Source organism: Sciurus carolinensis, unplaced genomic scaffold, assembly GCF_902686445.1.
Source record: "Sciurus carolinensis unplaced genomic scaffold, mSciCar1.2, whole genome shotgun sequence".
Taxonomy (NCBI): domain Eukaryota; kingdom Metazoa; phylum Chordata; class Mammalia; order Rodentia; family Sciuridae; genus Sciurus; species Sciurus carolinensis.
In genome coordinates, this window is record NW_025920136.1 from 184,124 (window position 1) to 207,068 (window position 22,945).

At 44.8% G+C, this 22,945-nt stretch overlaps 2 pseudogenes; one reads left to right on the forward strand and one right to left on the reverse strand.

The window, feature by feature from the left end:
• Positions 1-22,945, forward strand: part of LOC124974173 (coiled-coil domain-containing protein 138-like) — a 467,681-nt pseudogene that overhangs the window by 80,223 nt on the left and 364,513 nt on the right.
• LOC124974181 (atypical chemokine receptor 3-like) lies at positions 19,462-20,549 on the reverse strand (annotated as a pseudogene).

Sequence of the window (22,945 nt, forward strand, 5' to 3'; positions counted from 1 at the left end):
TCTGCACAGGCCCACACTCACACAGAGTCCCAACTTGCTCTCTGGGGGCGATTTTCTCAGCCACCCGAAGTGCACCACCCGGCTTCTATTCATGTGGACAGACTGGTACACCTGGTGGGCAGAGTTGGGACCAGAACCTGGGGACCGAGGTATGTGCAAACCCACATGTGCACAAGCCTGCAGATGTGGCCCCCACACCATAATGCTTAGGTTCACAACCCCTTGCTAACAACCCAACACCCACAGACTGCTGTGGAAATGAAGAAGCATCTCTGAAAAGGAGGTGGGACAATACTGAAGGATCCCTTGCATAATGAGGGGAGGGGAGGAGTGAAAGGAGGAGCCACTCACTTTTATGGAGATGTAGATTTCAAAGAAAGTAGACATGTAGGGATCATAGGACTTCCTGGCTTCGTATCCATTCCCAGAATTTTAACTATCAGCAGGTTAAGGCCCCACTCCAATCAAGGGAGGTTCACCTTTTCTAATCAGTTGGTAAAACTGAATCCCCATCGCATTCCTGGCTCTAGCAGGCACTTTAGATGGATTTCAGCTCTGCTCCCTTAGATGACTTCCTTCTATATCAAGTCTGTGGCTGGAGACAATGCCAGAGGTCTGAGGGTGTAGCCTGAACTAGAGATCACCTAAGTTTTGCAGAGGCCCATCATCACAGAAATCTTGTAACTGCTGGATTGGATGGGTTTCAGGAACCCCATAGAAACCCAAATCCAGGAATGCTTAAGTCATTCCTAGGAAATGCTACAGTTGTTGCATATAATGCATGCACACATTTGCATTTTATAAACCATGTGGACATTAAATGGAATACCGAGTAGAATTCAAACACTTTGTAACAAGTAACACAGTAATAACTGAAAAATGTTTCTGTTTATTTAGTACAGATGGAATCATTTCTAAGTGTTTTGCAGCTAAAGTTGGTTGAATATGAGGATGTTCAAATGCATATATGGAGAACCACCTACCTGCTAAACCCCTGAGAGAAATAAATATCTATATTCAGCAAAATCAGGAGGGGAATTTCAAACTAAGGAAAGCAGAACTGACTTCTCTCACATCTTAGCGCTGGAGCTAAGTCCCATGGTTGTAGCACCTGAGAAATTTTCTCAGTTTGGCTTCAGCTGAGGTGTCTGATGAAGTCAGATGCATCTTACCCTAGAGGATGATCTTTTACATACCCACAGATAATTTTGCAACTCCACAAAGCTGGCAGGGTGTTGGGGGCAGTTCACCTTTAGCCAGAGCTCCTTCTGGTCCTACTCACTTATGCAAAATATCTTGAGTTGTTGTTTATGATTCCATGTGGAAACAGAGAGTCTTGAATGATTAGTATGGCTCCATGTCTTCTGGACACACTCCTTCTCTGACTCTCCCACCCCCAATGTTATGGTGAAAGTAACATCCATCTGCAATCTATTGTAGTACTGAAAGCCTAGCTAAATGAGTTTTATTGTAACTAACAGAGAATTCCAGTCAATAACAGCAGCAAGGTCTCAACTAACCAAAAGAGACAAACAAAATTGGCAAGCTGCAAATTAACTTTGAAACCAGTTGAGGTCTTCTTGTACCTTGCATCTCTTTTCTCTCTCTAAGTGCTGCCTCATCTTGTGCCCCTAATCTCCTACTTCGTGCTCTTGGATTATGAATCATTATTTTAAACTTGTTCAACTTGTTGAAGTTTCTTAATTTAACAGTGACTTTGGTATCTAACCTAAAAGTTTATTGATTTAAATATAATTATGGTTCAGTGATATACATTTGATGTTTATAACCTATTTGCATGCTCAAGAAGCTATTAATATTTAAAATAAAATATGCTACTTTCAGAATGTTTGAGAACCATAATATGGTTTGAAGATTTTTACATTTTCAAAATTAGCAATATTTGAGCAAAGAATAGAAAAATCTAACAACATTCAAATCTCATAAATCTAATCCAAATGTTATGGAGATTAAAAGTATCACTATTACTTTTTACAAATTTTGAAGGAAAAATAAACTTAAAAGTGTAAACTAGAGAAAATAATGTTGGAACCAGTATTTAACATTCAAGAACCTATTAAGCAATTTTGGCCAGGTTTACACCAAATGTCATGCTGGTAGCATGAACATTGCATGATTTATCATTTTTTTTTTGGCTTGGGAGTGGACCCAGTGCTGCATGCATGATAGGTAAACTACCAATGAGCTATGCCTCAGCTCCTAATATCAACTTTTAAAAGATTCTGTGCATTTCTGCTAATGTTGTTTTATACATCACTGGTAGTTTCCATTTTCTTATTTTAAGTCTTTAAGTTATAGCACTTCAAAAATGTGTTTACTTAGCATATGCACCAAGAGTACAAATGAAACAACTTATAAACTTGTGAAGCAAAAACAGAAGAAATGGAGATTACAAAGGCAGACTTGAAGAAGTTTTTCTTAAATCAACTTTAGTATTAATTGCACATAATAAGATCAATTGCTTAATGCTCTACTGATTAAAATGTTAGACAAAGTGGTTTGAGAGACATCTAGATTAACAGTGTACACACAGTGTTCTTGCTGTTTTCCACTTTCTAGAGCTTGTCACTAATTTAATTCTGGGGGTGAGCAGGCTGTCACTGAACACAGACAGGGGCCCCTTTATCCCACTCAGCTCAGAACATGCCTCACACCTGAGGGCCTAGTCTTGCTGGGTAGGAGATGATGTTTGTTCACTTAAGTGTTTGTCAAACACTGGTCCCTGGGGTCAGAACGCTGTGGCCCTGACTGTGATGTCACCTTTGCTGTGCACCCAAAGTTGGATTTCTGGGCTCCTCCAGGCCTTCTGTTCTTCACCTGTGCAACTGAGAACCATGCTTTGTTGGGATGGTCAAAAGGAGTCAAGGTGGGTTTTGGGGCCTGATCCCTCAGTGGCAAAGCTGAGGCACTTGGTATGTTTACAGCCTAGTTGGCAGTGTATCTGCTGTCCTGCTTCAACACACTGTAGATTTGCTGATAATTTAGTTCATACCCACACCTAATTCCTCCTCACAGTCTTACTGCCTATGCCAAGGTTGGTTTTGGGGGATAACAGCCAGTGTTGCTAAGGCAGCCAGGTCTCAGCATGTTTTTCTCCCAGAGTTGCCAGTTGCCAGGAAGAAGCAAGGAGTTGATGCAGTTCTGGAATGACATCCACTACTGCATGACTGTGAGGAGGCTGATTTTGGAGATACTAACCAGCCTGCAGCGATTACCCTGTAGGAAGAGGTACTGAAACCATGTGCCTGTACAGGTTCCACCAGGATGCTGGAGGGCTGGATATACCAAGGCCCCCTGAGGTGCTGGTGATGGGACAGGAGGTCACAGCCTGGACACCATCAGCAGTATGGCATCAGTGTTTTTTGCTGACTGTGAGGCAGGCCCCGGAACTGCAAGAGGCATCAGGCCCTGGTGCCAGAGGGAACAGTGTGAGCTGAGGGGTGCCTGGGCAGCCCCCAGAGAGTGGGAGCTGGGAAGGAACACAAGGCCACCAGGTTGGCTCCACCCTCCAGACACAATACACACAACTCACACCACATAAAACAGGAACAACACACAACTCACACCACACAGCATAATCAATGCAAAACTCACACCATTCACACTACATGTATATGACATGCCACATGCATAACACACAAATAACACAGCACATACTGCAAACAAGAAAAAACAGATATTGCAATACCACCCACATACAATACCCCACACACCACATACATACCACACACACTACACATGTAATATACCACATGCAACACAAATAATGCAAACACACCCACCATGCACACTACAACTATGCAACATATCATACTACATGTATACATGGAATACACCACAAACACTCTATGCACATCACATATGACAAACAACACACAAGTTGTTGGGGTTTTAAGCCCCCTTGCTCTTCTCAACCAGCTACAAGGGAAGGGAGCATTCCCCAACAGTCAGAAAGATAGGGCCGACTGACCGCTTACACCCAGCCCTCCAGGTGGAGGACAATCAGACATATCAGGGAGACAAGTCACAGCAGGAACTCATTTATTAAGGAAGCTTTTATGTAGGGTGGAGGCTAGGTGGGAACCAATCAGCTTAAAGGTCATCAAGGCATTGGGAGGGTTCATACAGGCATGAGTTCCATAGGACTATATGGTAAGCATGAGCTGATCATGTTCATGGAACTGTGTTAACCAATCCCTGACAGTGGTCTGATTTATGGTCACTAACTTTTGAAACTGCCTTTAAGACCTTGATCTTGCTCACTCACCAGGGAGTAAAGAGTCATCCTGAGTTAGTTAACGTGTCTTAAGTCCCAATATATCCCCCTTTTTTGTTTTATATTAAGGGTGTGTCTGTCTTAGGTTGCCCCTGGGAGGTTCTTACCCATCAAGGAAAATCACCCTACAGTTTGGGGGTCTGCCTTACTTGAAGGTATGTCTGCCTCCTCTGAGGATCTTACCCATCATTGACTACCACCTTAGCACTTCAGGTGGGCCCTTCAGGAGGAGCAGGGCTTAACAGACACTTAGACCCCAGTGTCCTGATATGAGTGATCCATGATCTTATAGGGCTCCCAATCATCATTATGAAGGGCGGTATAATGCTGTCAGACCACCATGAACTGCACAGACTTAGCCTGGCTTTTCAGGAAATGGATAAGCTTATTGATTTTGCAAGGCCCAAAGGTGAACACAAGGATAATGGTGATTAGCAGTCCCCTAAGCAGGAGGAGGTAGGGGAGCCACCCATGTAACCCAGTCCAGAGGAAATTAGAGTGGAGCTCACTTCTATGACATTCCAGATCTTCTTGTAGGTTTTGGATTTTATCTTGTACAATGCCAGAGCAGTTGGTGTAGAAACTGTTCTCTTCACAAAGGAACAGGCAAAGCCCTCCGTCCTTCGCTCTTAGCAGATCCAAACCACACCGATTTTGCAGGATGACAGTGGCCAAGGAATCAAGTTGAAGCTGTAGATCTAAGATAGTAGAGCTGCAAAGTGCAATGTTAGGAGCTCTGTGTAGCTCTCAAGGAAGTCCACTGTCCAAAGTCATGAGGTCAGAGACCCCAATCTCAATACTGATGTCCCATTTTTGCTACTGCACATTACACAATTTCTTAAATGTCATTTTAAGAAGTTTATATATATTGACTCCTGAGTCTATATGAACATTAGTTAACACAATTTAACATTATATCTAAAAAATGAATTAAAGAAAGGCTGAGAGAGCTTTTAAATTTCCTATTGTGTGGCAAACTGGCAAAATGTTTTTATGTTTCAAAATATTAACCTTTAAACAAATCAGGCTCTAACTTTTAGAAATACATTTACACTTAAAATTTTTATCTCAGTGTAAAAAGTAACAAATTTTACACATACCCAATTGATAACAGGTCCTATAATAGAACATTAAATGATAGAAATAAATCCCCAATAAAATTTATTCTTTATAAGTTTAAAATTACCATTATAGACAAGTTTAGTTTGGAGAATAATAGCTTGATAAATTCATGTATTAAAATCTTGTATACCTGGAAAATATGAACACATTCAACATACAAAGAGTGACAATTTCACAATTACCTTGACACTCCTACATTACTAAATTTAGTTTTTAAAGAAAAATTTAGACTCTAACAAAGCACAATACTCCAACAACTGTCCAACCATAACTGCACAAACCTCAACCCTCAAGATAGATTGTTCTAAAGAATAAAACTTAATAGACACAAAGTTGAGAGTAAATTAGTGTTTCTGAGAAATCCTTGTCATTTTACCATATAGATTAAACTTTGGTTTATATCAGAACATTAGTATTTCACCTTAGGAAAAATCTTAAATAGCTTTAACTGTCTCACATACATACAACCAACTTAGTTACATGCAAACTTACTGAAACTTGTCCTTTACAGACTTTCTTAGCAATTACTTAGACCCTCGTGTATTTTATCACATAAGCACTTTCTTACCCAAGTGAATTTTCACTAAATATATTTCACTAAATATATTTCCATATCTAGAACCTTTTATTTTTTCTTTCCTATGTGTTGACCTTTTTGTTCACATTCTGAAACAACTATTAAGAAATTTCTTAATTTATATAAATTACTCCATTTTAAAAAGTTTAAATATTTTGTTACTTATAGTATTCTAATTTAAACACAGTTGAAACTTTTGGAACCCTTTGTATTTAAAATTGTACCTGTTAGGACATAACTCTTAGTAACCTTTTATTAGTTTAGTGATGACACCAAATGATTTTCTCTACAAACACTTTTGAGTAATCCCATACATGTCAACTCTAATTCACTTATTTTCTTTAAAAAAAAACAAGATGTTAGACAAGTGTCCTGAACAGTATTTGCCATTTTTTCTTGTTGAAGTAAAGTCCTAGAAACAATTGATATTAGACATATTATTTTTTTTCTTTTCATTTATTTATTTTTTTGTGGTGCTAGGGATTTGAACCCAGGGCCTTGTGCTTGCAAGGCAAACACTCTACCAACTGAGCTATATCCCCAGCTCTAGAAAAAATTATTAAGATCAACATTTTATTAGTTTGACCACCTAGAGACTTGTGAGTTATTTTCAAAGGCATTTTACTTTTAATAGTTTACCCAATTTGAATTGAACCTTTTTAAATCAAATGAATTAAAGGTATCTGGATCCATTTTTAAATTTTAATTTTAGGAGTGCTCAGTGTTGACACAGACAAAACATGACACCAGACAGCACAACATACAAATAACACAAAATCAAAGGTCTTGTAATTTTATAGGTGAATCTCCATTTCAATGTGACAGATGTTCAAAAACTCTAGTTGAATAAAAAAATAGAACTCATCAAAAAGTCATGGGCTCAAAAAAATGTAGAATTCAAAAAAAACAAGAGTCCTGGAAAAATGATACTGCCGTTAATTACTTTAGTAAAGCACCATAAAATTTACTTTTGCTGGAGTTTAGGTAAGATAATGTTTACTTTTTTTTTTTCCCTTGGGTTTGAGACCTGCCTCCTACTTAGCATTCTGGCTTCCTCCATTTACATTTCAATATAAGCATTGACTGAGATCTGGAAGGAGTTTAGCTAACAGGTTTTAGCAGAAACTTTTTGCCTCAGGCATTTTAGCCATTTTTTCCTCATTAGTAATCAATTCAGTTTTGGATGCAAAAAATTGTTAAACATTATCCCCCACTACTTGTGGGGAATGTGGCTGCTATATTATACTCCTTACTGGGACATGCCACTGAGGGTTGGGCTGATTATTTCATTCACACCGGTGTATGTGGGACCTCTTGGCAGGAGGACTAGGTGGGCTGGTCTGGGGAATGGAAGAAGAAAGAGCTGAGTGGAAGTTGGAGGAGGAGGAAGGATTAAGAAGGGGAGAAGAAGGAGGCATTCAAGTTTGCAGGAAGAACATAGAAGCACAAGAAAGAAGAGACTTGAAGATAAGGAATCCCTTTCCATCTGCCTGCTCACTCATGGAAACTGTGTGCCAATATCTTTGGTGGCCACAATCCACCTTTCCATGGAGCAATCTTTCATCCCTGCACAGGCCAATTTGTGATCAGTAGTCATTCCTTCCCAAACTAACATTTTAACATTTACCAGGAAGGCCATACAGGTAGGGGGAGGTTACAGTCGGTGAGTTCTCTCCCAGTATCATCTTTAGGTGGCAGCTCTTTGGGGAGAAACATGGAGCCCCGTTTGGGAGGTCCTAGAGAGAAGCAGGCCGTAAAGGTGGATAATGTAGGGTAGACTCCCAATGGGGTCCCTCCCCTAAATTGATTTCCCTCTTCCTAACAAGTTGTTCTACACGATCCCATGTGGACCAGTCAAAAAGATTTGTGGCAGGAAGGCAAGGGGCCACCCGAGTAAAGGTGTCCCAGCCTTTTTCCACCCATGTATCAGACAACTCAAGGCCCCTACTCTTCAGCATGAGTCTAAGAGCTGAGAGTGCAGGGTGACCATGTGTGGTGTGTGTTTGCCCAATCTTTTTAGGGATGCCCTTACCTCAGAACTTGCTTGGCCTGATCTGCTGGTACTTCTGGTACTTTTGATTTCGAAGCTGCCTCTTCGCTTTGGCTGCAGATCAGCCTTGAGGGGCCACATCATGGGGGCCAGATGTTGGGGTCTTAAGCCTCCTTGCTCTTCTCAACCAGCTACAAGGGAAGGGAGCACTCCCCAACAAGGTCAGACCAGGAAAGGTAGGGCCGACTGACCACTCACACCCAGTCCTCTGGGTGGAGGACAGTCAGACACATCAGGGAGACCAGTCACAGCAGGAACTCATTTATTGAGGAAGTCACACAGCTTTTATGTAGGGTGGAGGCTAGGTGGAAAACAATCAGCTTAAAGGTCAGCAAGGCATGGGAGGTTCACGCAGGCGAGAGTCCCATAAGACTATAGGGCAAGCATGAGCTGATCAACTTTGTGGAACTGTTGTTAACAAATCCCTGACAGTGGTCTGATTTATGATCACTAACTTTTGAAACCACCTTTGAGGCCTTGATCTTGCTCACTCACCAGGGAGTAAAGAGTCAGCCTGAGTTAGTTAACGTGTCATTAGTCCCAACAACAAGTCACACCACTCATACTACACATACACAACATACTGTGTACCCAATATGTAAAGCACATGGTACACAAATGACATGCCACACACATGCCAAATATGACACAAAAACACATGACACATCATACACAGTACACATATGCAGCACACTACATGCATACTATGCACTACACACATACTGATACTGCCATTGACTGGTGACGAGTTCTGCTCCCTCTAATGTTGAAGTTTGAACACTAGAGGAGCACACCAAGGCAAGCATATTAAGCAGGTTTTATTTAAAAGTAATAATACAGATTTATCCTGGGAGTGAGAAGGGGGCCATGACTGATGTTCTAAAGTCCCTGGAAGTGAGCACACCCTACATCTTTTATAGGTTAAGGTCTTTTTTGTTCTTCAGTTCTCTTCCCCGTTATCTCTCTTTCCTACCTACGTGACTACATGACTAGGCCCAGTTTTTTCATAAAGTGAGAAGCAATGGGCAGGGGAGGGCCAATGTGATTCAGGCACATAAGGGCCCAGGGGGCATTAATTAGCAACTCCTTTCTTACTGTCCTTGATAAATTTGGTAATCCATGAGCTCCAGAGATCTTTGAAATTCCATTCTTCCAGGGACAGTCTCCAACTTCCAGAGGCAGATGACTTTCATGGCCTTTACTTCTTTGATTTGACCTGATCCCCTATTTCTACACTAACTTCCTGTCCTTAATTTTGGCTTCAATACCACATGCATACAATACACACCAAGCACACTACACATATATATTACACCACATACATACTACACACACAACACACATAACACCACATTTGCATAATACATACCATATATGACCAAAACATATATGCCATACACACACTAAACACATCACCACATACATACTACACATCACACACGACACATAGCACATACTATGTACACATCACACCCATACATACATAAGCACAGAAAACACATACCACAAAATGCAGACAGTATACACATTTTTCACATACCACATTCATGCACATCACACACAGCACACACTAAAGACATGCTCACTGTACATACTCAGCACACACACACACATACCCATATACATGTGAAACAACCACAGGCAGCTCTCTCAAGGTGGTGTGCTTTCATCATCACCATGCCTACTAAACTGCAGAAGCAACTGCCTCTGTTCCTTTCCCTGTGTCTTACTTCATTAGCCAGGAGATGAGTTCCATGCTAGAGTCCTGGCTGTGAGCCCTGCAGGTCACAGGCTGTGACTCTGTACACCAATCACAGGAAGGGCACTGGCCCAGAAGGAGGGGCCACACACTGGGAAAAGCAACAGGGTATTGTGTGAAGGGTAGGCCAGGGACAGAGACATGGCAGAGAAAGCAGAGGAGGTTCAGAAAAGGAGGAGGTGAGGGACAGCCAGGGGATAGGTGGTGGGGTCCATGGTGGACCAAGCAGGGAAGACTTTCATTAGACACAGGTAAACTCACTGGCTTGTCCCTGCCCCACCGCAGTGTCAGGAGGGTCCCCACAGGGAACAGACATAAAGCAGGAAGCTCAGTGTAAAAGATTATGAACCATAGGAGGAATAACTCACTCATCTTTCAATATTCCATCACCATGGCAGAACTGATAGTAGAGATCTAAATACCTGAGGAAGTAATTAAGGTTCAGTGCAATCATGGAGGCAGGACTCTGATGCAGTAGGATTAGTGTCAGTTGAAGAAGAGACTCAGAAGCAATGTGAGCACACCCAGAGCTGGTGGCCACCTGCAGGACAAGATAGAAGGCCTGGGGTCAAACCTGTTTTGCCAGAAGACCCTGTATTTCTCAGCCTCTAGGACTGTGGGAAAGCATTTCTGATGCTCATGCCACCCAGTCTGTGGCATTTAGTTATCGCAGCACAAATAGACTGCTAGGCTGGCACTCATCAGTTCTCTTACCCCGAGTCAGAGCTTGGGAGGCAAGAAGGGAGAGGGGAAGTGAGAGAGTCTGAAATCCAACTGGAGACATACAGCAGGACTTATGCCCTTAAGTTGGTCCTGCAGTGATGCACTGGAGCTGGGCCCTTCCACTACCGCACCTCCAGGTCTGACCACAGGAACTCAGGACAGTTCTAGATTCTTCCAGTGCTCAAGGACAGCGTGAGGAGGGTGAATCAAATCTTTAATAACTAAGTGTACAGACCAGGTGGGCAAGGGCAAGACTGGGGGTGGGTGACAGGGTCAGGGGAGTTGTTTTTGGTATGTGCTAGATAATTCAAGACTCCTGTAAAAACTGGGTTGAGGAGAGGGAGAATGTAAGGAGAAACTGAGTCTTGACTGGCTAGGTATGGCCATGAGATTTCAGCCTTTAGAATTTGACCTCTGTCTCTTTTACTGCAGATACTGGCAGGCCAGGTGAGCCTGCAGCATGTGCCAATGAGTAGAATCAGGCGAGCTCAGCCTCACAGAGACCGAGTGTGCCTTTCAGAAACCTGTGTTCAGTGGGATAGGGACATTCTGCAGCTGGTTAGAACTGAGAGCCATTGTGTATTTAAATTTTTCTATTCCCATAAGACCCACTCACACTAATCTATTAATATCACCAGCATATTCTTGCCCATGGTGGTAGGGTGGGAAGTGCCTGCCCCTCTGGTCCAGCTGGGCTTGGGCTTCAGGACTTGTCTGCACAAGTTCTGCATGACAACAGCCTGCAGCAGAATCATGGTCCCAGGGTCTGGCAGTGTCAAATGGTCCTCATGAACAACTAGCTCTTTCTCTAACCTTAGGAATAAAGAAGACCAACCTGATACATATCACCTGTGCATGAACAGGATGGCCAGGAAATCCTGGATTCAGAGTGACTGCATTGATTGTAGAGTAGGGGACAGGGCCCTAGTCTGCACAGGAACAGAGAAGCCAAAGGAAGCTGCCACCATCTACCCAGAAAGCCTGAGGCCATTCTATCCATTCCCCAACATTCTTGTTCTGAGTCTCACTTTCTGTTCTCAGAGAAGTGTGGTCACTACAATCTGTGAGTCCCACTCAGCGATTTGCTTCTTTGTGCAATGATGAACAACATCAGTGTTCATGACATCAGGACACCCTCTGATACCTAAAGCATATGCTTCTAAAGGAGACAGCATCTCAAGAGATAAGGGTTGTGGAGTCACACTTTGTCCCCTGCAGACCATGTCTTCATAAACCTTCTGGATTCCTTCCAACTAAAGAACTATTTCCTTCTTGTTCTGAATTCCAGAACTGTCTCACCTGGCTGCCCATGGTGATCTCTCCATGTCCATTGCCCAACTCCCCACCCAAGTAACTCAAAGGCATTCTTGAAGGCCCAGTCATTATAGACATTTAAAGACAAGCAGAGTGCACAGGACACAGTGTGCACTCAATAAAGCTTGATGGACCAGTGGCTCAGTTGGCAAATGTGTGGTTGGATGAATAAGTTAATGGAAGAAAGTGCCTCTTCTGCCATGGGAGGAAACAGAAAAAAAGATGGCTTCTGTGTACTAGGAAGTGAGTTCTCGCCAGACACTAAACATGCCCTTGCCTTGAACTTGGTCTTTCACCTCCAGAACTGTGAGAAATTATTTTGCTGTCTATAAGAAAACAGTATAGGTATATTATGGTGGCATCCTGAAAGGAGCAAGATGTTCCTGCTTGGTCTTTTCATTCCTCCTTGGCTTCAACTTCAAGTCCCTTAGGAATCCCTAGAAGGATCAGACTCCCTATACCAGGCATGTCCTCATATACCAGTGGCCAAGAGTCTAATCCTGGACACTAGAGTTAAGCATGCTAGGGATCCAGCTGGACCATTTGGGAACTGGACTCTATTCATGTTCCACCAAAGACTCCACATCAGGCACATTCACAGCCATGGACACACACTAGCACCATCCTAAGAGGAGCAAAACTTGTAAGTGGACACCTGGAGATGCCCTGTGCTGCACCAGGTACCCCAGCTTTCCCTGTGTTCTCCTTGACATCTAGGCTAAAAATGGTATGGGCTCATGCCCAAAGATGAAATTTTGGAGCAATCAGTCTGTTTCTGAGCATTCTTCTCTTGTTTTTACCATTCTGGGGATTGAACCCTGGGATGCTCTATCAATAAGTTAAATTCCCGCTCCTTTTTATTTTTGATTTTGAGACAGGGTCTACCTAAGTTCTCCAGGCTAGACTGGAATCTAGAATCCTCCTGCTTCCACATCCTGAGTATTGGGGACTATAGGCATCCACCACTGCACCTGGGTACTATGCACTCTTATGTAAGAAATAGAAAGTACACATTAAAATAATGTCCTGTGATCCTTAGTCATTAGCACAATTAGCCACAGACTTTCTGACTGCACCAGGGGCTAGGAACCTGCCTGGGCCTAGTGAAATGGATTTGGGATCAAGTCTAGAATAAATAGCCAGGAAAGGCATTCATTGGCCACACAGCTAGAGAACTGTCGATTTTTCACTCACACTTCATAATCTACATGAAATTCAAATTCTCATTACAGTGCAGCACATAACACAACCAACATTTTGATCCATGACCCAGAGTGGGATAGTGGGGAGACGTGATCACATCTTAGGGCCTGTGAAAGGGAATAAAAAGATGGGCTTCAAAAGCTTTTTCTGTGAAAGGCTGAGAAGAAGCCAGCCCTGCAGTGCTTGCTGAAGCTGGCCCTTTCAGTCTCACCACTGCCACCAGATATGTCTGCTGCCCACCACACAGCATGTTGCTGTGCCAACATACAGTCTGAGTCACCCAAGCAGATTTAATGTCATCACCATGAAGACTTTCTCTTTGCCTTTTCTTGTGAAATTGTTAAAAGGAAGATTCTGACCTACCTAGGAAAATATTTTAATAAGTTCATTCCAGAAATAACCATGGGACTTCAAATGTTCCAATTCTGCTGCTTCAGGAGGTTGTGACAAATGTCTAATGAAGCCTTCTCTTTGCCCCAATCTGCAGGGTGAAATGCTGTGACTGGCAGCCATTTCAAATTCCACATGCAAGGTCCCAAGTGCATAAGCATATAAAAAGCTCACAGAAACAAATTGTGAAAATAAGAAAACCCCCAAAATTGGGCCTCACTCCTCATATTCCATACAGATAACCATATCCTCCTTGTTGAAGTCCTTGCCCAAACAATGACCTAATTAACTAATGGTAGTTTTTTCCTGGGCCATGGTCTCTCCATCCCAGCTCTGTTGATGTCTGGGTCTGGTACTCTGTGTCCTTGGGTGCTCCTAAGCACCCTGGGGTGTAAAACAGCACTCTTGTCCTCAACCCCTGATGGTCAGATGCCCTGCCGAAGTTAAGACAACCAAAATGTCTGCAGACATTGCCACCTGTCTCCTGGGGGACAAAGTAACAGTTTGAGGTGGATGGGCCTCACATTTTTAGTCACTGCTCACAGGTGGACACTTCTCCCTGTAGCTCTGGAATTCACTGCTGTGAAGAAAAATGCAGACCATGCCCAGAGAATGCAGACAGAGCATGCTGCCTGAGTATGGATGATGTATGCCCCAGGCACACTGAAAAACACTTTGTCGGGACTGAGCCACAACCCTATGAAGCAAGACCATCTTCATCTGACTCCACAACAAGAAAATTAAGGTTTGGCAAACTGAAACTTTCCTCTCCCCCAGGAAAGTAGTTGGTGGTGACTTTGGGCTCTACCTCTGACTGTCCTGACTGTTTTCCGAAGCCTTATGGAAGGTGGACCTCTACCAGACCCATAAGCTACTGCCTCCTGGAGACCAAGGAAGCCTCCAGGTGCAGTGACAATAACTTGCTGCTCTGCCAGAGATGAACCCACATATCAAAGTAGTCTCATCCCTGGTTCCTGGGATAAGCAGTCATGGGAGACCTCAAGGGACCTAGAACTCTGGAAGAGAAAAGAACAGGTTCCTTGGTGCCCAAGGAGTTTCACATCCAGCATTCTCAGTGCCTCACTTTCCTTCTTCACTTGAGAAGGCTCAGGGTGTGATCAAAGTGAGTCATTACATGTGTATCTAGATGGAAAGCATTTGACACTGACTCCCAAGAACAAGCCACAATGGGGACCTCTGATGCTTTGCCCAAAAAGGAGGGGATGGTGAGTATGGAGACTTTCCCTCTATTGAGGCCAGTGGTGGCTCCAGCAAGCAACACCCAGGCAACCAATGCAGCTTTCCTCCCAGCACTGAGATCCACCCATACCTGGGGTTCCAGAGGTCATCAGTGGCTGAGGTTGTAATAGCTTTCTTGCCACCTCAGGACACTGGTGTTTTTGTAGACCTGGCCACCAAAAAGGATGAACCTACAACAGAAGAAAGACCCTCTGGATCCCTGGGAGGCCAGAGATCTTCTACCCAGACTCCTCCTACTGGATTTGCAACAGGCACGACTCCTTCCACTGCCTCCATGTGCACATCTGTGGTATAATGGAAGTCCTGTTCCATCTTGGAGGATGAACCTTCTCCCTGCTGTATCTTCTGCATCCCCTCACCTGCACCTCCTGTCTCTGACATTACTCCAGGGAAGGATGTTGCAGTCAAATTCAAAGTAAAGCTTTGGAGTACAGATAACCTGGGATCTATCAGCAAGTACTGGAGTCCCAGGCAGGATGGAAAGGGAATTTCAAGAAGGATCAGGGATTACCTAGTCACTGGGGCATCCCAGGGTGCAGCCTGCACCCTAGAGATGGCAGACCACAGAGATGTCTCAAGTGCCTGGGGCAACAGAGACAGTGTGCTTTGGCCCCATGAGGAGATGGAAGCTTCCCCTAAAGCAAAAGGCACAGGCTACTGAAACCAGGTGCTTTTCAGGCTTTACCCCAAGTTGTGAGTGATCTGTGCAATTAAAACAGAGGTACATGCTTGTGTTTTTTTGATGTCAGAACTTGGTGTGTAACAATAAATTCACAAGCTACACCAATTCCCTTGGCTTAAGTTCACTGAGTACTCAGGGTTTACCGGGGGTCATGATACAACAATCACATGTTCTTTTATTCTATTCCAATCTTCATTACTAATAACACTCAAGGCACACACCACATATCACACAAAGATAGATATGTCACAAAATGGCTGAGGAAGGGTTAATAGTGACCACTGAGTTTAAGGAGTTTACAGTGAGATCAAAGTGGGAGCAGATACAAATGCAGGTTGCTCAGGGGTATGGAGCAAAGGAGTCCATGGCATGGGGTCAAGGCCAGGGTCCTGATGGCAGGCAGCTTCACAAGGATGGGTTAAACAGGAAGTGTGAACTATCTGAAGTCCCAGGGCCCCTCAATGGTTCACCTGTTGACCTCCCGAGTTCCTGGTCTGTTGATCCCTGATGCATGCACTGGGGAGTCTGAGAAGATGGTGGGTCAGTGTGCAACTCTCTGCCACTGTTTCAGGAGCCTCTCCTGGTGTTCAGGTGAGGGAGCTGCATGGTTAGGTGGTCTACAGTGTCTGGTAAGCCCACGGTCTGGTTTCCCAGATGTTGGTCTGATAAAACCATGTGTCCATGTACATCTGATAATAAATTCACAGGTAGAGATTTTTATGAGCATGATTAATCTATCCATGGATTTATGCTTGTGCCTTATGCTTGTGCTTCATAGCAGGGGTTATTCTTTTATTTCTTATTTCTCAGTGTGCGGTACTCAGGGTTGAACCCAGTAGTTGGGCACCTTTCCACTGAGCTGAATCTCAGATCTTTATTTTCTATTTTGATACAGGAGCTCACTAAGTTGCCCAGATTGGCTTAGAACCTGTGATCCTTCCACCGAGGCTGAGGTACAGACGTGCAACACTGTGCCCTGTTGGGGTCACTCCTCCTTGTCAGTTCTGCATGTCCATCATCTGGTGATCATCCACATGTCCAGACAAGGCACTGAGTTGTTCTGCTCAGCACATGCACTCAGAAGGGGGTAGCTCAAGGCACACTCCCCCCACTTTACAAAATGGGGTAGCTCAGGTCTGGGCATGCTGTTTTGCACAGCCTGGAGTGGCTTGACTGGCACAGTCTGCTCTCCACACCCTCCCATCACCCTCTGCACCTCAGCCTGGGAGTAAGCAACTGAGTGGTCACCCTGGGCTACAGAGTTGTAAGATAGGAGTCTATGATCCCTTGTGGCGAGGGAAAGCAGGAGCCACCAAAGTAGGGTGACACAGGTGATCTGTGTGTGGACAAGGACCCCCACCTACACCGGGTACTATGCATCTGCCTATTGCATACCTGAGCTCCTAGGCAAGGAGGGTTCAGTCCCTGAGTGGGAGGGGCCTCAATACTGAACTTAATAAGTTCAGTGTTTGTTCTATCTCTGGCACAGCTAAGCATGTGGACTGTGATTTATACCTGCCTCCTCCCCTCCTCAATTACATTCACTGCTTGGGGAGTTTTTTGTTTGCACTTGAACTCTAGAAGCCTCAGAGCAAACATGGATCCACTTTCAAGGTCAGAATGTGTACTGGGTCATGATTTCCCCAACTTCACCCTTCCCTTCCCTTATTTTTCCCTCATCTTGTGTTAGTCTTAGCATAGTGTTCTATTATCCCAGCGTTCATGTGGTGTTATCCCACTATTATGCTGTTTGGACCAACGCAGGAGTGCACACACCTGCGGGCTTGGGTGTGTCAGGCAAATTGGAACCAGCAAACTGCTGCCCTGGCCTCAAAACTCAGGCTGTGCAGCCTGGGCAGGAAATAGGTTCCCTCCTGCAGGTGGCGCCATCTGCAGCCCCAGGGACCACTGGGCTGAGAGTGGGTGAGTCCACGTGCACAGGCACTAACCCTGGCTCTCAAGAGAACCCTCCTCCTTAGTGCTGGCCCACAGATGGCCTCACCCATGCTGGGGTGGGAAGGGCCCTTCTCTGAGCTCCCACCTGGAAGCCAGGTCTGCAGAAGTCTGCAGTTCCTGTGGCTCCATATGGAGGCAAGCTGTTCTGAGAATGCTCTTCTGAAAAATGGTCATGATGCAGGCTTCTGTGACCATGCACAAGCCAGAAATCTGCTCATTGCATGGCCTCAAGGGCAGTCAATAGTCTTCTCTTAGCCAGTTTCACTTTCTGCAGTTTCAGTTATTAGCAGCCCAAAAGTGCTAAATGGAAAATTCTAGAAATACGTAATTCCTGTTTTAAATGACCTTTATTGCAGAATGTTGTTATATTTATTCTATTTTGTTCTCAGTAATAGTTGTTGATCTCTGTGTCTAATTTACAAATTAAACTTTACAATAGTTGTATATGTCTAGAAAACATAGCAAACATACATAGTATACACACAGGTTTGGGTGCCTCCAGGTCTCAGGGTCTTGGGACATACCTGGTGTAGATGACAGGGAACCACTGTAATTAACTGGTCTATAGTAGACAGAAAATCTGCACAGAAAGTGTTGGTCAGAGGTCTCTTCAGAAAGGGAGAACAACACTTGCGCCTCCGACCCTCAGCAGAGACCGTGTAAAGGGCTGTGGTGGGTGGCCCTGGGAGCCCAGGAGTCCTGGAAGACCCAGGCCACACATTTCCTGCACTGATTCTGCCTCCACAGACACCTTGCTGCACACTGCCCACCACCTCCCTCCCCAACACAACAACACCTGAAAATCTTCTAAGAAACACTCATTGTGCTTGAATATTATGCCCTTATGCCACTCATCTGAACTAACCACCTGGGTTTTGCTTTATGGTTGTTCTCTCTTCAAATATGTTTATTCAGCTGACCGGTGTATGCCATGTACATCCACATATCCACGTATTGTTATCATGAATGCTGTCTCAATGCCAAGCATGCTTTCACAAATGAGGTGTGAATGCACTTTTAGGAAACAAAGTTCTTTATTAAAAATAACTTATAAATTAAGAGAACTCTGTTCATTTTGTGCACAGGTTTTCAGACTGGAACAGTCTCTTGTTTTAAATGTTAACTCTGTGATATTATTAGTGTCCCAGACTGCATTACAAAGCAGTTTTTGTTCCATATCCTGTGCTGCTACAATATACCACACAGATGTAAAACCATTGTAAAAAAAAATTTAGTTATGATAGGCATATATATGTACTTTTATTTATATATATAATTTTAATCAGCTAACAATTAATTAAAGTTCTCCTTAGTCAAAATTGAATTCAAACTAAACTTAAAATACTACCATCTGAGTATGTTAGCATTATACTTCCCATAGAATATTTAACATATATTTAACTTTCAAATACATTTATAAGGTATGCTGAGGAGAATCCTGGGGTGTACCAGGCATCGATCCAAGGTATGGACTTGGCTTGAGCACAGAACACTGGGCTTTCTTCATGTCACATGAGAACACTCGGTGATGACCCAATGCCTCCTGAGCCTCCCTGGTCCCCAGTAGAAGTCTGCTCTTCCCTGTAATATGGTATTGTAAACATGTAACCTGAGCAGTGGTCTGGCTATCTCATTAAAATGATTGGTTCTCACTCCACATATAAACTATTGCACTTCCTGAATAAACTGAGTCTCTGTCATAGAACCTGCCTCCTGGTGTCTGAATTAAGGGGCACTATCGCACTCACTCCCTTCCTGAGAGGCCAACCCACATTTGACAACAGTATGCCAGTAGTGAGAAAATAAAGTCTTAAAACTTGAATAAATCACCATATAAAAATTTCAGGAAGTGCAGAAGCTTCTATTGTACAGGCAAGCCTGTCCTGAAGCTGGCTCTGACACACAGTGCTGGCTGCACAGCACAGCTCTGCCTTTGCAAAAGTGTCAGAATGTACAGTTGGACAATAGCTCCAGTGGCATGGAAGGAGAGGAGGATGCACAATATCTCCCCTTCTCTTCTTCATGTCACTTGGGCATTCGGACTCAAAGCTCCCTTGCTCTCCTCTGGAAACCATGTAGCCCCAGACCATGTTCACAATCTCCCTGTCCCTGGCCACTGCACAGCGAGTCATGTGGTGTTCTGCTTCAGCACCAAGCATTCTGTCTCTGACACTCTGGAGGTGTCAGTGACCTTGCTGAGGTCTGTTTTGGCAGAGTACTTGAAGACAAAGGCCTTCATCAGCTTGTACCAGCAGGTGTGGTTGATGAAGCTGTAGAGCAAGGGACTGACACAGCAGTGCACCAGCGCCAGGCACTGTGTGGCATGCAGTGCTGTGAAGAGCGCATTCTCCAGCTGGCAGGTGAAGGGGAGGTAATGCAGGATGGAGAAGATGCCCAGCAGCACCACCAGGTGCTAGGGGAGCCAGCATACCAGGAAGACAACCATGTAGGAGAAGATGATCTTTGACTAGTGTGCTTCTCCTGGTCACTTAACACTAAGATGGCTCTGGTGAGCATTAGGTAGAAGATAGATATTATGGAGAAGGGGATGGCAAAACCCACGACAACAGAAACCAGCTCCATGCTGATCAGCCACTCCTTGATGCTGTGCTTGGGGTAGAAGGACCAGCAGTATGTCTCATTGTTGGAAGCAGATGTGACGGTCTTCAGGTTGTAGGTGTCAGGCATAGACACACAGAAAGCCAGCAGCCACACTAGGGCACACAGGATGTGGCACACCATCTTCTTCCTGTGGCTGGAGGTGCTGCTGAAGTAGGTGATGAAGAGGTAGCAGTTCACGCTCATGTACGTGAGGGAGAAGATGCTACCAAAAAGGTTGATGGGGAAGATAAGGTGTGTGACCATGCAGGTGAGGTCACCCATGGGCCACTGGATGTGTTGCACCAGACTGACCACCCAGACTGGGATGGTGAGGACCACCCACAGGTCTGTGATGACAAGGTTCAAGAGGTATCAATGGGTGTCATAGCCCGTGGTCTTGACCTGTATGTTCATGCAGACAACCACAGAGTTGGTGATCATGTCAATCATGAAGATGAAGATGTAGAATAAGGAAAGTGTGTAGAGCAGGATGCTCTTATGGGGCATGATGGGGCACTGCACTGTGTCCATCAGGATGCAGTCATTGCTGTTGCATGGCCAGCTGAAGTGAGAGAAGTTTCCTGGTTCCATGTAGTTGAAGAGATTCAGATCCATGGTGGGCAAGAGGGAGAATGACCTACAGTGAGACAGAGAGATGTCAGAAACACTTAGTAGGGAAACTCAACTTCCAGTCAGAACACTTTTCCAGGATCCTGATAAGGCCCAGCTGTTTTGCCTAAGTTTCTGAGGTGTCCTCACAAAGAAAGAAGAAAAGAAAGTAATCCCATGAGAATGGTGTCGCACAAAATAAACACCCAGAGATTCGTCCACACAGTGCCCAAAGACAGAAATTGCATTTGTCTTCTATCTTTTCATGACTGTGTTCTCAAGACACCCTCAGCCTGGCTGTGCCCAGGGTATGAAATCAACATGGTACAGGGTCAAAGAAACATTAGACTACTGAGTCTGGCCACAGCAGTGTTGATGGCCTGCTCCTTCTCAGCAGGGGACAGGAGCAATTTTATCTAGGTCCCCCAAGAATGGCATGGTTGGTCTGCCCCTGGCATGTTGAATTACAAGTATCCTGCTCTGATGTCTAGATGAAAGCATTTCAAATCCTCAACCTAATTTGCTTTTAAAACATGACATAGAGCTTATTACCTTTCTTCAAAACTCATGTGCAAACCTACATCTTTGGCCCCATAGTGTCAGCCATGCGACCACTTGGAGCTCGGTCAGCATGTGTGCATTGTCCTGCAGCCCAAATGCACCCCAAAACCACAGATTCGGGTGACTGAGAAATGTCAGCTGAGGGCACCATGCAGCCACCTCAGGCCCTGACCTGCAACTAGTTTTCCATTCCCTTATTTGTTCAACTGCTGCATGAGTGTGTGCCAAGACCTGAAGCACAGAGGTCACCTCCAGCAGTCTTTCTGGAGAGCTGACATCTGCCAGCTTCTCCCTGCTAACACAGCTCCATGGTCAGCACTTCACAGTCAGTGAGGGCTTGGCCATAGGTATTCCCACTTCTGGAGTGACTCTTCACAGATATGATGAGTGCTTCCAGGAGCTGTCCTCTAGCGTCCTTCTATCTCTTGACAGCCCTGAATTCCCACCAAGCTGTAGTTCTGGGTTGGTGTCATTCCACCAAAACCTCACTGCATGCTGAGAAAAGTGAAGAACAGGGACACCAGCCCTGACTCCTCCCCTCCAGGTAGGCGACAGTTTTGTCACATGCTTCTGGTGCTGGCTGGCCAAGAGTCAGGCTATCCTGCCAGCCTATTCAGAGTCTAGGTTACACACAGGAACTCCTGCAGGAGCCAGGACAAGAGTCAGTGGGTGCCAGGTGGACTTACCAACTGAGAAACCATGGTAGAGACATTCCCAGGTTGGAATTTTGACTCCTCCACCCAATAGTGTCCAACTTAAGACTCACTGGTTACCCTGCCTGTATCTCTGCATTAAGACAACAGCACCTACCTCAGCATTACCTTAGGGACAAGGCCTAGCCCAGAGATGCTCAATGAGCCATCATCTACCACTGGCCAGGGGGAAGCAATCAGCTTCTTTCTCCCCTTTAGAAGAAAAGCAAAACCTCACCTTGTTCTTCTCAGTTTACAAACTGGCTCTTATCTGGCTGCAAAATAAAACAGAGGGTCCAGGAGCCCACAGAGGACATGCAGCTGGAAAGGGCATCTTTAGGAAAGCATGAACAGAGTCCCTGAGGACAGATGACTCCTGCTGCCTGCCAGAAGCCCCACCACAGTCTCAAAATGCTCAGAAGGCCATTCCCTCCTGAATTTCAAACCACAGGAGACTGTCACAGGCCTGGGTGGCTCCTGTGTGGCATGGAGGTGGTCATGCATTCCTCTCCTGGTGGCCTAACACAGTCTCAGTGTCCTCCATGCCACTGGAAGGTCATGGCATCCAGGGAAGTCACGTGCCCTCTGCTCCTCCATGGTGTGGGTCACTGGACCTGTAACCAGGAAGGAACCCACAGCCCAGTGACCCCCAATATATTGGAGCTGACATGAAGGCACAGGAGAGCACCCAGAGGGCAAGATGGAGTTAGGACAAACTCAAATCAGGAGACATTGACCTGTTCTAAGACATAACTTCAAGGACCCCAAAAGATTGTGGGCCCAACAGGGCTGTAGAGGGTGCTTTCCAGAAGACAGGCTCCTGGTCTCTCAGACTGGACTTAGGGCATCCAACCAGCTCCACACTACTTTGAAGCCACTCCTACCACCTCCCCTTGGCCACCAAGTGCCCTGTGCTGACTCTCTGTCTGCACCTGTGGCTCCAGATGAACTTGCCTCTGCTCTTCTGCATGGATCCAAAGCACAGTCCCTAAAGCAGTTGTCCTGTGCCTTTCTTCCCAGTTCCTTAAAATGAAACACCTTTGCAGTACAGTTTAGGTAAAGACATTTTAGCCCCCAAATCTCATCTGTCCTCATAGTCACTGGAAGCAGAGTCATCTGATGGAGGACAAACCACAGCCCTACAACCAC